Source organism: Cyprinodon tularosa, unplaced genomic scaffold, assembly GCF_016077235.1.
Source record: "Cyprinodon tularosa strain WSP-4 unplaced genomic scaffold, ASM1607723v1 ctg451, whole genome shotgun sequence".
NCBI lineage: Eukaryota > Metazoa > Chordata > Actinopteri > Cyprinodontiformes > Cyprinodontidae > Cyprinodon > Cyprinodon tularosa.
In genome coordinates, this window is record NW_024039176.1 from 220,300 (window position 1) to 235,438 (window position 15,139).

At 39.7% G+C, this 15,139-nt stretch overlaps 1 protein-coding gene across 4 annotated transcripts in view; it reads right to left on the bottom strand.

Moving 5' to 3' along the window:
- gli3 (GLI family zinc finger 3) overlaps positions 1-15,139 on the bottom strand; it is a 132,488-nt gene that overhangs the window by 56,842 nt on the left and 60,507 nt on the right. The window lies entirely within an intron of this gene.

The window sequence follows — 15,139 nt, forward strand, 5'->3', positions numbered from 1 at the left end:
TTGGTTAACCTTCATTCATATTTCCATCATCCCCCAGCTTCCAAGTTGCTGCTGAAGAACAGGAACACCCACAGCGTGATACTGCCACTGCCGCGTTTCACGGATAATGTTTGTTTTGTCAACAATGACTAAATTATTTCATATTTTTATGACGATAACGAGAACTTAGGAGCTAGATGGGGAGTGGCGGTCTAGTGGTTGGGGCATTGCGATTGCGTCCCGGAGGTTCTGAGTTCAAGCCCCACTACCACGGACTACCAGTCTGGGTCCCTGAACAAGACCCTTAATGCCACAGAATGGCAGCCTACTGCTCCCCAACGGCATGGGTTAAATGCAGAGAGTTAATTTCGTTATTCTGTACTTGCGACAGTGTAATGACCATTAAGTTGATTCTTCTTCTTCTAAACATGGATCTCTGATGACGAAAACAGGACGTGTCATGGGTGTGAGTTTTCATTGACGGGACAAGACAAAATAAATATGTTAGATGGTGGTCGGTCAGACTTTTAAAATGTAAACTGTTAGACAAGCTACGGGTATCAGTCGTACTGCTGCGTGTGTTCGCTCTCAGTTGTTTTAATCATTAATGATCTGCTTGTACAGGGTTTCACCTTAGCCAGATGTCTTAGAAGGTGATCCATTCTTTCAATTTAAATGATCAATTGAACAGTTCTCTGTGAGATATTTAAGGTTTGGAGCAATGTTAACTAAGCTTTAAGCTATGTTTACAATAGAGCAGCCATGCAGAAAGGCAGAGGAAGACATACTTTTTTATATATATTTTGCATGTCTATGTGAATCCATACTGTCTTTAGCTAATCCAAATCACAGCTGTAATGAAAGGCACTGGCTGATGGCTATCTTTTAGAGGAGCCACCCAAAATGAGGGCTCATTAAACGTGCTGAGCTAAAAGATGCCCTGATCCAAAAGGTTTTCTGAGGCAGTGTTTCTAAATGTCTCAAGGCTGATAGGGCTTTAAATAAACAGTGGTAAATAACCAAAAGAAAAGCAGCCAAATGGCACATTTCTCACTGTGCCCGGCATAATGTGGTTTCACACAAAGGATAACATTTAAGTATGACCAATGGAACGTACCGAACGAGAACAAAAAACATCCTTTTCCGGAGGCTTCTCCCCACCCTACCTCAGAGAAAACATTACAACATTTGCATAATATGTGCTAGTAAGCCTTTTCTCTATTTTTACCACTGAAATTGAAACTCTTGCAGTGAAAACAGTCTAAAATCCCACATATGTACCTTAACTACACTCCAAAAAATGTAAAACTAAATCTGGATTTGAGCCTTGGAGCACCAACTTGCTTACTCTTGGACAAGTCAAAGCAAGCAAACCATGAGTAGGAATTCTTCAGCAATCGCTGCCAACCTGAGTTGTGAAACTAAACAAAAAGGCAAATGAAGGATTTCATCTTCATTCACTTTTCGCTCTTAAAGCACGTGTCGCTTTATTGCCGAGGCCAAGCTGCGTCTCAGCACCCCGAGGCAAAGCATGTGTCAACATCTGTTTAACTTCACTCAGCAAGTCTAACGCTGCAAGGTATGTGTTTTTACTTCTTGTTTTCGCCTGTAAACATTTGAGCCAAGTGGGCAGATGGCCAAACAGCAGGGGGGGTTCCAGGCATTTGTCATGGCCAGGCCATGACAAATGCAGCTGCATTGCTGGGCAGCGCAGCAGGTGTTGATCTGGGGCTGCTTACCTCATCATTTACTCATTTCATAGAGACTTTAAGCGCCAGATTTTGATAAAACACAGACAGTCCGGAGGTGATCCGGTTGGTGTTGTTTACAATCCTACAGCATTAGGGTAAAGCATCAAGATTATTTTCCTTAGAGAGACAAACAAAAGACACATTTGAAAATAACCAAAACATAATACACTAAAATCAAAGCCAGATAAGATTAAGAGTATCTGTTTTAAACCGGAAAACTTATTAAAAAGTCATGTCTAGAAGTATTTCTGGAAGCATAACATATTTTTTTTATTGCATCAATATGGACAGAACAAAAATGTTTACACTTTCACAATGATTTTCAGAGTTATCAAAAATGTGCATGCGTAGATCAGATACAGCAGGCCATGGGGTGAACAGCTTATGGGATGGAACTAGACCATGGGAGAGCAGTGGGTGCTTTGAAGTTTTGCACCAAGGTTGTTAATAGCCCCCTCCAACCTGGAGGTTTCCCCCAACACAAAGGGTGTTGGACCAGAATCTGCCTCTTTGTCCCATTCCTCAGTTGATTTTGGGTTTGTCCAAGTATTGACAGGACATTCCAGTCATGCCCATTGTCTTCAGTGACCACTGATCCTGTTCGAGCAGGTCTCTGTGTGATGGTCCAGCTGATGCTTGGGAATCAGGTTTCGAGTGTTATATGGACACGTTTTCAGTATATTGGCGAGTTCTGGGTGAATCTTCCTGCACTTAATCAAATTATAAGGGAGGCGGCAGGATTGGATTTGGTGGTTTTTATCAAAGGGAAACTGCAAAAGGCCTCTCTGGATCCAAGCTGTCATCATTTTCCACTTGTTACAAAGGACCAGTGCTGGATCTCAGGTTTGGGAGAGTAGCCATGCACACAAAGTGAAGGCAAATCTTCAAGCAGAGTGTCTAGAACCACAGGGTATTTAGATGCCAATAAGTTTTTTTCCATATGGAGCATTAAACCCCTTGTTCATCAGCACCTGCTTGGTAGCAAGCTGAAGATGTCTACCACACTTCCCCTAACTTACAAAAAACAGCTGTTTGGATGCTTGGAAATAGTTGTGGATGGGAAAAACATACACACATACACACACATATATATATGTAAAGAATTCCAATAAAAGTAATTTTCTAAAATATAAAAATGTGCCTGTTTCATTTTAACTGTTTTTGCATTACGTCTATAGAGACCTTCTTACCTGAATGCCTATTTCTCCAAACCTACGCAGCGCATAATAATGGCCCCAAGCTTTACAATTATTGTTCTTTGCTGTATGTGCTGTAGTTAAAAAATGTGTCTTCATTGTCCTCATCTGACAAATGCAACATCAGCATTTCTGGGGAAAATCTAGAATACTCACAGAAGAACAGACACATTTCTACAAGAGGGAGTTGTAATCCTCATTGGTATTAAATTAACTCTGATATGATAAATTGCGGGACTTTACCGGAACAGACAAGATGACCAACAGTTCTTTTAAATCTGTGTAGAGGAATGTATAGAGATGTGTTTAAGGGTATGGATGCTGTTTAATAAAGGAGCTGATTTAAACTTCCTCTTAATTTCTTCCTCTAACCGGTCTACTCCGTTCCTTCAGGAGACCTGACCAAAGCGCTTTACACTCCATTCAGTTGTTTAACCCATTCACGCAAACACTCACACACTGATGGTGGAAAGCTACATCTTAGCCACAGCTGCCCTGGGGCTCACTGACAGAAGCAAGGCTGCCATACACTGGTGTCACCGGGCACTCTGACCACCATCAGTAGGCAATGCGGGTGAAGTGTCTTGCTCAAAGACAAAACAACACTGAAACCTTTCAACCGTTTCAGGGCAACTTCCGACGACACTGTATTTGTTCACAAATGTCTTCTATTGGACCAATGAGGCCTTTCAGAACATCTGTACTTATATTTTACAAAGAGGTGGACAGTGGTCACTCATTGGGCAACTTTATAAGGTATTCCGTTACACAATGCTCTTTTTATGGGTGTTTACCTAAATAGGCTAGATAATATTGCACCCACTTTTAAGTTTTTCATATGTACAAGAAAAGCAAGGACCCATTTTTTTCCACTTCAAGTTATGCATTACTTTAAGTTCCTCTTACAAACATTTACGATTCCAATGTGAAATGATGATGGGGGGGGCCCAAAGGGGATGAACACTTTTGCAAGGCGCTGCGAAAAGTAAAAGTTTTAATCCAGCACTCCCAGTTACAGAGATAAGTGCTACAATCCGACTCCATGCAGCTCTGGGAAGTATCTGACCACTCCAACTCTGCCTGTTTGATGGTTTTCTCCCGATGATGTTTTTCTGGCTTGGCTCACGTTGGCTGATTTCAGAGCTGCTGCTGCTGCTGCTGAGGGAGGAAGGGATGAGGGGAAGCTGGGATGAGCTTGTAGTAGACGAAGGCAGAATCTGATCTGTTTACTCTGCGCGGCTCACCTCGTGGGCTTTTTCCGCCCTTTTGGCTGTCAGACTCGGAAATGAAGCTTTCAGGTTTTACACCGTGCAGTGTGCACACCAGCCCGCTGCTGGTAAAAAATTCATGCTCTCTAATCTAGCTCCTCCCCTGCCCACATAGCAGGAACTTTGTACTAACCTCTGTCATCCTGGCCGATCAGAAGGAGGGAGGATGACTGCAGAGATTACAAACTGCGAGATAATTTCAAAGACTCCACCTATTTGCTTTTTTGCAACACATGCTTTCATTCCCACATCCAGCACTCCTCGTTGAATTACCCAGACCTCTTTTGTTTATGTCTCAGGAGGCACTCACTCAGCGCAGCCCACTGCATAGTCCAGACCCTTTTTCTCTCTCCTTCATCACTCCTTCCCTCCCTCGCTGCCGCACGCCGAAACTATTCCACTGAGGTTTATTTAAATCGTCTCACAAGTTTACTTTACCATAGCCCTGTCTAAATAGAGCCTGCCACCTCTTTTACACCAGCGCAGCTCTCCATTAGCAAGGCAAACATGCTCGTGTCACTGGAGGGGAGAATGTATACAGAGAGAACAGAGAGCAAAGGAAAAGTGGGGGAGCGCCTCCATCCTGCAATCCATCTCCACTGTTTCCTGTTGGGACTCCATACTGTTTACTCCAGGACTAAATTGCCCCTGCTCTTCTGGATATTTAAGGGGCATTCTCATCCTCTGATACGAAACACAGCTGGAAGGCAAGGAGGAAGCCTAAAATGAAATGCACATCTGAGTTTTAACTTCCCTCCACACCAGAGTAGCTGAAGGAGAGTAGTTGTGTTGGTGCTTTGTAAGATATTTGATAGCAGTTGAACTTTTTATGGTATTTTATTGGAATTTGTGTGATAGACCAACAGAAAATGGCACATAACTGTAAAGTGGAATAAACAGGATGGCGGGAAGTAGTGAAATAGCTTCTTTTTTATGTAAATATATCAACTTACATCATCATGTAGGCTACATATTTCATACTTCTCTTTATGTAGTTTGTTCAAGTACCATATTTATAATTCTTTTTTGTTTTGATCATTTATCTCTTTCATTTTAAAGACTTCCCAGACTTTTAGGATCCTCTCCTAAGTCATTGTAATTTTGTCTGCATTTATAAATGTGGATTCTGAGTCGAGTGTCTCAATAATTATGGATCCATAATAAAGAAAGATTCCTGAAAGCTTAGTCAGATTCAATAGAGTGTATAGGAACATCAACTTCTAAGTCTTGGTATTCTAACCCACAGATTCTCTAACTAATTCAGGTCTGGATTTGACTTTGCCACGGTAACCTTTGAATAAGATCAGATCTAGAGCAGTGGTTCTTGATATTTGCTGCTCTGTCTGAATGCTTCTGCTTCTTAGTTTCTTTGGTGTCATGTTTTTAGCAGAATCTAACAGGTTTCCTTCCAGGATTACCCTGAATTTAGCTGCTTCCAGTTTTTCCCTCATTAAGTAAAACCAGCTTCTATGACCCTGTTAAGGAAAATAATCTCCACAGCATGACTGTTTTTCCAGGTTTGAAGACTAGGATGGTGTGAGAAAATTCTTAATCACTTTCCTTCTGCAAAGCTAACAACTTCGATATCACATTGACATGTATCTTGTATGTCTTATTTCTAATCTATGAAATTTGCTTGACAAAAACACGTGACTTCCCTGCTTCTTGAGAAATAAAGAACTGTTAAAAAACATTTTCCAGGTCACACATGCCTTCTGTTTTTAAGGATGATTCAATTTCATCATCACCTGTTGATGTGTGAGAAAGTAATTATCAAATCTGTTTAAATCCTTATTTACTTTAGGTGAACCACACGATTATTATTTAGTATGAATATTTTAGAACAGAAAAATTCAGTTATTTAGAATCTGTTTGGCACCATTGAAAAGCCTAAAACAATCTCCAAAAGCAACACGATTTTCAAAACAGATACTGATCAGTCGGGAAAAAGTTATATTGCATTTATAGTTTTAGGGAATCCAGAGAACCTCGGTGAAAATTCCTATTATCAACGGAGAAAATGTGGAACAATAGTTGATCCTATCCTGAGTGTCCGGCCTACCAAATGTAAAGAACTGATCTAGAAGTACACAAAAAAAAAAGAACATCTTGAGGTCCCACCGGCCTGAGATAAGATCAGAATTTATAATTAGGAAAAAAGAAAGAGAGAAGAAAAAACTTTATTTGTGGGAGAGCTCCAGAGTGGGATTTAGAGGTGACCAAAAAGAACACCAAGTCTTGTTTCATATTTGACAAAGAAAAACATCTTTGCGAAAATATTCCTTGGACTGACAGGGCTAGTGGAACTTTCTGTTACACTTAATGTGAAACAAGCAGAGTATTTCACAAAAAGAACATCACACCTACAAACACATAGTGATGATGATGATGATGGTGGTGGTGGGGCTGCCTTCCTGCTTCACAAGCTGGAATACTTGCCGTAACAAAGGGAATCATTATCTCTGCTTTACAGAAGAAAACCCTAAAATAAAGTTTGACTAATAGAAGAAAAGTTACTGTATTCCAATACTGAAGGGCCAAACCCCCTAAAAATATCAACATCATTAAAGTGGCCTAGTCAAAGTCTGATATAAATCCAAATAATATGAAGCAGCAGGAATTTTCTCAACTAAAGCCAAATCACTTAAATCCTCAATTTCTTTCACATAAAAACTATTTTTGTATTTTGTAGGACCATTTTCGCTCAATGATGAAATGTGTTTAATAATCTGAAGCATTCAAGTGAAAAAAAAGCAGAATTACAAAAAAAGGTTAAGAAACGCATTTTTCTCATTCATCAATCAGCTAGTCTTTACTCTTCCTAATTATTTTTAATAACTTCAGCTTAACTTTAAAGAACGGCGGCATTCTTTTTTTGTCAGTCTCTTATAGGAAGGGATGGAAGTTATTAAGATATGATAATAAATGGGTCTTAATGAAAGGGCAATTAGACGCAAACTTTGACCAGACTCATTAATTCTAATTCAACACAAGCTCACCACGCTCAGGACCAAAATCCAGCTTCTCCTTCATTAAAGAGAGGACGGTAATTGCCTTGTCCTTTATTGAGCACTTGATTCATTTCAAAAGGAGTTGTGGGGATAAAGCCTAAAGCACATTATTTCCAATATCCTCATTGGTTAATCTCTGCTCATTATAGCAGTGTTTTCTACAAGGGATACTCTCTTCACTTTGGGATGTATGTGATGTGATACTCGTGGCAAATTTCTGTCACTTTTTATTCCCTTTTTCTCGATTTGGTACTAAAAGCAATTTCTTTTTTTCTTCCTTTTGTTGTCAAGTCAGCACTGAGAGATTATTGTCTCAATGGGTAAACCTGGGCTCGTTCTTTCTTCTGGTAAAAGGTTCAGTGACTCTGCTCTAACAGGGTGTCACCCGCAGCATAGGATGAAACTCTCCTCCATAAACAGAGCACTTCTTCTTGACGCTCTGCTGCAAGAACACAAAGAGCCAGTGACAGATTGTCATAAGTGACTAAGGCAGAGTGAGAAAAAGGAGCTGCTGCAGCCTGCTCCAGAGGTTTGTGAATTGCTAATGTGGAACATATGAAGCCTGCGCCGGAGCTGTGACTGCCAGGTTTCATTATGCCACCTCTCTTTACTGCTCGTGATCTCACAGCTTCGGCATGTTCGTCTGCAGCAAAGGCCCGCATTTCACGCCACAACTTTGCAACAGTTTGCACAAAGTGTAAATGATTCCTGAGACTGTCTCTGTGCATTTTTGAAGGCATATAAATGCACAGCTCTTGTTGCTCCTTATTGGAAGTGAAAGCCAGCAAGAGTTTATGGCTGCACTCTGCAAAGAGGAGGGACTTTGTTCTTGGCTCTTACCGCGGATGATGTTCCCATGAGGCAGATAAATCTCTGGCTCCAGAGTGTTTTACACTGTATGTTTTTCCTTTCTAAACTTTGGAACGAGTAGGTGAATGTAACCATTATTATAAAACAAAATTAAAATAAACACGTGGCAGTAGTATTAGTCACGTTTGGCCTCTGGAAGCACAAATAACAGATTATTCTAATGGATAAAAAGTTTCCTACTTTAGTATCAATACTTTGTTTTCATTTGGCGGGGTGTGAAGCTTCGTGCAAAGCATACAGTAAAAAGCTTTGACTTATATATGCAAATGTGGAGATTTCAAAAACTTTATAACTGTATTAATAACTGCTTTAGTTAAGCTGACAATTAATGGGAAAGCAGCAAATCTTTGCAACTTTGGACTAAATATGCTTTAGTGCGAGGGCTGCACGATACATGGGAAACATTACTGCAATGCTTGTAAAGAACACTGGATATAATTAAGATTCATTTTCCCGAACTTTCTTTCTTTTCCATATTACATGTACACATCCCTCTCTGTGAGCTTTAGCTCCCTAGCATCTACAACATATGCATCTAGTCTGGGTATGGAGTTCAGTGGCAGTCTATCCAACAGACCAAATATAAATATTAGCTTGGAGAATTTGCACATATGGTATTTGAAATAGATCTTGAAAATAATAGATGCATGTGGTTCTTTTCTATTGCAATTTTTCTGATACTGACACTGAGATGAAAATCAATCCAACTCTAAATCCTGCTTTTTAAACATAACCCAGTAGCATTTTATATTGCACGTGTGAGACATTACAAATGACAAAGTAACTTAATACAACTTTAAGATCAGAAAAGTTGCGATAGCTTTAGGAAAAATGGGCCTGAGATTAATTTTCGGCTTGCTCTTAGAGGGTATACTGTGGTGTTCTTATGCCCCTTTCCCAGCAGCTCCTCTTTAGCTTGCTCTACTCCACTCCTTTATTGGTTTAATAGCATCACCACTGCCTTTTTTTGGCCTAATTAATCTCTGATCGTACCTAAAAGACGGCAGTACCGGTACTCAACAAGCAGTTATGGAAATGTTTGAAATTGGTGGAGCGGAGTACAGCCGGACCAAGTAGAGCCAGTGGAAAAGATGGCATTAGCTGTTGGAGAGAAGTTTGTTTTGAAAAAATTATTCATGTTGGATAGATTTTTTCCTCAAGCGACGTTTTTATATGTGAATCATTAACACCTGCTGAAAAAAGGTAGCCATGCAGCCAGTTTTATTCGATGCACCATAGTGGGTTTTTTTTTTTTAGAGCAGGCCTGCTATGATCAGTATGTCTACAGTGGTTTGTTTCTGTCTTTCTAGTTTTTAGTTTGTTCGTTTGTTTTTAAATGGTACTTAAAATAAAAATTAAGACAACTGTTGAGCTGAAAAGCTCACCGTTGCAAGCTAATTTAGCTAAAGCATACAGGCACTGATGCAATTCATGTTCTGTCCAATGAACATGAATTGCTAGTGTTTAGCGTTTACCAATGATATAGGAATGATAATTTTGAAGCAGAAATATAAAAAGGGGTAATAGTCTTCCGTCATGAGCCCTAAAAAAAGAAAGATGCAAATGATTCATTAGAGATCTATGCATATTTTCAGACCAAAGGAAGCAGAACCAGTCCTTTGCTCGTCTGGTCTTTCTATACCAGACATTGACAAGTACAAAAAGAACCTGACTGGCCTGGCACGTTGCCTTCAGGTAATTTGATGTTATAATCAACTTCACTTTAAATAATCTGCTGATTACATTCTGAGAGAAAATGGTTTATGTCATTCCCCTAAACAGTATTTACCATTAGGAAGACACAATTATATTTTGGTTTAATCTTTTTCATAATTTCTCATATTTTATAATAATCTATCAATATCAACACCACTGTCAGCAGAAATATGACTTAATATAAAATCTTTTGAAAATAACACAACTTAAATTGGCTTTTTAGTGAGAATTAAGCAGATTTAAGCAGCTTTATGATTGATCATCTTCATAATTTATCAAACATAAAGCCCTACTGTGACTATAAAACAAACAGGCATGAATGAAAGGACTACAACATATCCAAAACACATTCATCAGCTTGAAACTGTTCAAATTCTGAAATATTTGCGGTTCTTAGAAGTTCTGAATCAAACGATAAGGTCTTGCATCAGAAACCACAAAAAAGTTAAAACATAACTACTGGTATTTATTATCCATACTGGCCTAAAATGCAGCTGTTTTGATCCCAATTTCCTTCAAGTGTCTGATTGTGGACCTCTGATCACTCTGAGATTGAAAAGAAGATGAAGAGACCCTGAAGCAGACCATCAGGAGAACTGCTTTGGATCCTTCCTCTCTTGTGATGCCAAATTCCCCCTCTCTGATCAATCCCCTCTCACCCCTCCTTTCGCCATGTTTGTTTACACTGAGACCTCAAGCTGTTTGGACATGTAAATAACACTTTAAGAGACTGTTTAGCTAAGCTCAATGGGAGTTGCTGTTGACTTTTGGAGCGCTTTGCCTAATTACAGGTCCCAGATTGTTTCAGGTCTAATGGCCTAATTACCACTGTATAAATTAGCCTAATGTTCATGCTGTGCAGAGCTTTCTCAATGCATTGCAAAGCGCAGGGAACAGCAATACAGATAAGAACAAGCTTTTATTCAGAAAGGATGTTTTATTGAGTAAGAAAAAAAAGCAGCAGAGAGGTTAAACAACAGAAGTGTGTTTTGCATTGGTTTGCCAATCTGTCTGCCATTCATCATATGCACCAGGCTGGCAGATCACGCTCTGCCCTTCCTCTATAAAATCAATAGTTCTTTCCTTTTTCCGCTGTGTTGTTTTACACTTTCCCCCTCTGAGTCTTTTTCTCTCTTTCCCAGTGGCTCTCACACCCCTGAACAGAAACAACCTCTGTCAGTGAAAGTAATTAACACGGTGCAAAAGAGGAAAGAAAATTAGCAATAAAAGGAGAAACGATAACAGACAGCTTTCTCTTCAAGTATATACATTCCAAAGCTGTTCGATGTCACAAGCAATTTGTCTGTCTAGACCGAACAAGACGGTTGATGCCCCAAATTTCAAGCATATTTCTGCACTTCTACTTCTTGTTCAATCAGTTTAGAAAATTTCACTACTTCCAGCGACGACCACGTTAATTTAAACCAAATCCTAAAGGTTTTGAAAACCAGAATCCCAAATAATTTATAAACATGCCAGCAGGACATTCAGTATTCCCGGCATTCCGGCATCTGCAAGACATTTACAATCTAGTCCATCGTAACAAATTGCACACCAGCGCAAGTTTTTCCTTGACGGAACGCAGCTCATCCAGGGGGCCCCCAGCATGATCCAGCTATTTTTCCCCTCCCTCTCATTCAATCTCCCAGTGTTTCCCATATGGTTTAGGGAGGGAAGGGAATTTCAGAGGGCCTTCTGTCGAGCACCAATCTATCTCCTGCATTTGAAGAATTTGCCCCAGATTGGAATAAGCTGAAGAGCAGAACAAAGAGCTGTGCACCTTCAACGCCCCATTGCACTCCCACCCAGCTGGGGGAACAGACAGTTTCCTAGCTGAAATACTCCGCAACACCTCTATCCACATCCAAACTTTATCTCTTACATCTGTCTACCCCTCTTTCTCCAAACTATAATAACTTTCAGGCATAGAGGTAGTCGATTTAAACCTCAGATCAACTCAGGAGGACTAGAGTACATGCTTTTCACTTCCACTACTATATGATTCTTTCTAGTAAAAAGAGCATACACCCCAGGTATCTGATCTTTTAGGAAGTTTATTTAAAAGCTTGGGTCACAGGTAAATATCTGCAGATTTTTTTAAATAAAAATTTGTATAAAGTTAATCTAAAAAACATAACTATATCAGAAATCATCCAGATTAGGTGCTTACAGCCCATTTGTTGTAGAAGTTGACAAAATTGTGTACATAGCGCAGCAATGCTTTCAATTAGTAATAAACAGCTAACTTTAGGAGGTTTTATAAAGATCTGGTATACTCTTTAATTACAAAGGCTCCAGACTCAAAAGTAGCGGTGGAATCGAATCTTTTGAAAATGTATGGTTTATATATCTCAGCTACAAGTAACTTTCAGTTTTTTATATCTCTAATAAGACGTGTCTCTGTGGAAGTTAATTAGTCTAATTAGTAAAGAGTAGAGGGTGGATACAGCTAAACAGTTATTTTGAAGCGCTGACAGTAATGTCAGGAAATGGGCCAGTATCTGGTAGAAACCCAGTAGAAGATGATGGTCACGTTTTCTCAAGTTACATCCTCACAGCTTTTCCCAGTCAGTTAGAGAGCTAACGGGTCGGTAGCAACACTCTTCGATCTGCAATTTTTTTGGTAGTATGTTTTAAAGTATGTTTTAATATCAATGAGGTTTTAAAAATGAAGGCAGGGGAATCAGATAGGTTCTTTTAAAGGAAACTGTGTTTTTATAACAATTCTGCTGTTTATTTAGGTCACAACAGAGAGAAGGAGAGCAAAAGTTTCAGTAGAAAACAGAAAGGCTACATGACCACAATGGACATAAATAAATATATAAATATATGATCAAATAAATAAAAGTAAATGTCCAAATTAAAGAAACAAAGGTACTGTTAAATGCCCTATTAAAACAAATAATATACCATTTGGTACATCATTAAATAACAAAATAAACCATCAATATAAATTACTAATTTAATAACCAAATTTCCTATTATATAATAGAATTCACTTTTTTAATTAAATAATTAAATGTTTAAATGTCACTTTTTTTATGCTGCTGCACTTTATGGGAAAATTTCTGAAAGCTGTTCAAAACGAAATTTCATTTTGTATACACTATGTATATAAATTACAATAAAAGTAAAAAAAAAAAAAAATTCAAACTCAACTGATAACAGTTTCTGGAACTTTCTATCTTGGTGTTCACTGGCTGAAATGTCTAAAAACCCCGGCCTTAGACCTATTTCTCAACTCTGGTTTGTAAAACACACGGCCCTGCAGGGGTTTTAGAGGATTAAGGGTGAGCACACCTAATTTTAACTGATAACTAAATTAGAGCCTTTCACATAACTGGAATCACCTTAATCAAGTGTCAGAATGCACAGAAGCATATAAAACATACAGGATTGAAAAATATAGCTTTACATTTAAAACATAGACTGGTGGTTTTTATGCCAGCAGTGCTAAAGGCTTTACAAGAAACTGCAGCAATTCTGAATGTCAACATCTAGTGATTTTGTATTCATATTAAAATAATAGTAGAATTATATTATACAATGGTTTCTCTTTTATCGAGCAGCAATAACTATTGTGAATATTTTTTTTCCCTCTTTAAATGTTCTTATATGTTTTTTTAATGGAAATTTTCTACAATCAGTATAATCTTTAACTAGGCTGGGAGAATGAATGCTGTTCAATTTCCTCTTTGCTAAGAAGAAAAACAAAGATGCTCAGTTTGGGTAAAAACGTTACCACAAAAATCCCAACTACTCATATTGCTGGACTACAGAAGCAGCTTCCATCTCTCTATTTTACCACAACAGTAAACAAGTTCCAATCAGTGTGACTGTGTAGCATCCAATTCTTTTCAGAGGGGATGCCCAGACTAATTATGCACATTCTTCTAATTGTGACTGGGAAAAAGTTATATATTTGTATAATCAATGCATTTCTATATGTAACATTATTAAAACTGAATAAACTAATAAACTGACATTTTTATTCATGTTAATATTGGGTTTATACACTGAGAGCATCCTTCTCTTGACTTGAACTTTGATGAATTTGTGAATTCCGAACATTTTTCCTTTGCCCTCAGAGTCTGCTGCCTTGTTTTCCTCTACTCCCTTTCAGGCATTAGACAGAGTCTGCTTCAGTCTCAAGGGGTACAAGGCCATTATTTTAGCTAACAAAGGAAAGTGTGTGTCACAGAGTAAAGACCGGTGTCACAGTAGCAGGCAGACAAATGGCTTCTAGGCTCTGCAGGGCCAGATATGGTTTGACGCCCTTTGAACCAATTAGATCGTATAAGTACCACAACATCTGGAACCCTCTGATTCCCCTTCCTTTCTCCTCTCTGTGGTGCTTCTATTCATGTCACCTTACCCTCTCGTTCACCCTGTTTCTAACTCTGCTTCTTCCATCTAATCCAGCCTCTCATTATTCTAAGCACATCCTCCTGATCTCTCCCCTTTCCCTCCTCATGGCATCCCAAAACAAGGACAAAGTTGTAATCCACTTACTGCACTCTAGTCAACACTCTCCACCCAAATAATCAGAAAAGGCATACAACAGGCCTAGGTACTGTCAGGGGATGTGAAGGCGAGGAAAAGGATGCACGAGGGAGACGAAGTGAGGAAGAGTCAATGAAGAAGAGGAAGGAGCAAGGAGAGCAGAAGTACAAGCAGAGGGAACTTGTGTCACAGGGATTTGAGTCTTGGTCACGCAGGTGGTGCCCAGGGGCCTCCTCTTGGCATGGACAGAGAGAAAACCCTAAAGAGGATTAACCCTTCCGGAGGGCTTTAATGAGACCTGAAAGTGCTGGGCACCTGAGAGCCCGGGCCAATCCAGGCTCGCTTCACTCGGATCCCAGCGGTGGAGGCTCTCGCGCAGCCCCCGTGGCCTACAGCTGCCCGCTCACAGAGAGCTACATCAAAGCACCCCGCCTGGGAGAGCAACGAAACGGGAAGCTGAGAAGGCAACGCGTTAGAGTGGGAGAGGTAGGGAGGGGAGATGGAGGAATCCCTTATCTCCCCCTGAGAGGATGCTACTCTGTGGTGTGAGATTGTCTGGAGCTGCCACCTGTCCCAGGCATCTTTGAAGGCAACACTAAAGCCTGTGATGGGCATGACCTCCTTCAGCTCCCATTCTTTTATGTCTCTCTTCATTTTCTGCTTTGTTACCCCCCCCCCCCCCTTCTCTCTCTCTCTCACCGGCTCTTCTTCTTCCCCCTCCAACTCAGCCATTCGCCTTTCCTCCAGTGATTTCTTACATTTCACCAGCCTGGTAGAAACATTTTAATTACACTGCACTCATCAGCCTCCTCTCCATGTTGAACAATAAGCACTCGCGACCCTCT